This window comes from Cricetulus griseus, chromosome 5 (genome assembly GCF_003668045.3).
Source record: "Cricetulus griseus strain 17A/GY chromosome 5, alternate assembly CriGri-PICRH-1.0, whole genome shotgun sequence".
Lineage (NCBI taxonomy): Eukaryota > Metazoa > Chordata > Mammalia > Rodentia > Cricetidae > Cricetulus > Cricetulus griseus.
The window spans coordinates 179,255,413-179,257,004 of NC_048598.1; positions in this window are offsets into that span (position 1 = coordinate 179,255,413).

Below are 1,592 nucleotides of genomic sequence, written 5' to 3' on the forward strand. Positions count from 1 at the left end.
TTTATTTATTTTTCTGTTTTATCTGGGTGTCCTCTCTGTTTACTGTTATTTTGGGATCCTTTTAATAATTATAGACTCAGGAATTGATCACCGCCTCTAAAAATTATGGCTTCTGTTTTGACGAACATTCTTAACACAAATATGCCACCTAGTACTCTCTGAACAAATGCAGAAAGTGTCTATGAGGGAAGAGTGATTCTCTGTGGTCAGTTGTTGGGGAAGCTCTGGAGACTCACATGGACTTTTCCCTCATACTGAGGTTGGGGCAGATCCTCGAGAGGAACAGTGTTAGTAATTCATAGTGAACCAAATGGAAGTGGAGCCGGGCTCATTCTCAGTAAGCATCTGAGTTGTCCAAACCACTCTCCTCTTCTGCACAGCTGGGCATATAAGGCTAAGAAGTGATAGCGTTGAAATTTTATCATTTTCATTACTCCATTCAACATGGTGTCTTCTGCTTCTGTATTGAATTAGAATATTCAAGTTCTGACGTCTCTGCGCTAACTCAGAGAGCTCAGCCGCTCACCTGGAGCTAAGGGATGGCTGCTGTGTGGTCTGGGCAGTGTCCTTCCTGTGAGCTTCTACTGTGGATTCTCAGATCCCGTTCTGGTTGCCTTTGGTTATGAATCCATTCTCACTATATTCAGAAGTTTCCTGGTCAAGCTGCCCTCAGGACTCAGAGAGTGAGCAGTTTAAAATTGACGACACTGACCCCAGAGTCCTATGTTGTTAATAATGTGAACTTATGCATCTACAAGTCTACCAGTATTGGGCAAATATTTTGGAGAAAATATTTTGATCATGTGGAAATTTTCATATTTACTTGCAAATGTATATATATATATATATATATATATATATATATATATATATGGAAGAAAACAGCCACTTACAAACTCAAAATTAGTTGCAAGGTAAAATAAAGAAAATGCTGTTTTTGGTGATCATTGGCTTATTGGAATGTAGCTCATGATCTGAGCACCTTGTGTAGACAAGGAAGATTAGCAAGTCAAGGGTAGTCTCAGGACACAGCTGGTTCCAGGGCACTTGTAACCATTTGATACCTTGTTTTAACCAGGAACAAAAGGAAACCATGAGGCTCCTTTAAACAGTCTTACTATCAGGATTATTCCAGGGTCCTGGATGAATCAATGGGTCACAAAACAAAACACCTGTGTCTCTAGAGTTGAAATCCTCTTCCTGAGTGTTCCCCTTAAGGAAGAGCCTGCATGACGTGAGAGAATGGAGGACAATGGCTGGAGAAACTTTGCAGCTGTCACTGAGAAGTCCCTCAGTGTGTCAGTGATGCATTCAAGGATCAGATCTCCCTGAAGCTGAGCTCAGCTCCCACTGAAGACACAACCCTGCCTTACAGTGCAGCAGAAACAACCTCAATGTGAGGATGCTCAGGACCAGCAGGGGGCGCTATAGACTCAACTTTCACCAGGAAAGAAAATATAGAACTTGAGAGAAACATCTGGAGAGTAAGGAAGTCCTCAGGGACCCTAAGGTTTCCTGTTCTGACCTCAAATAACTGCAGAGACCATGTAATTCTTCTGAAGTAGCTACTGTGACAAGACTCCAACTTAGTA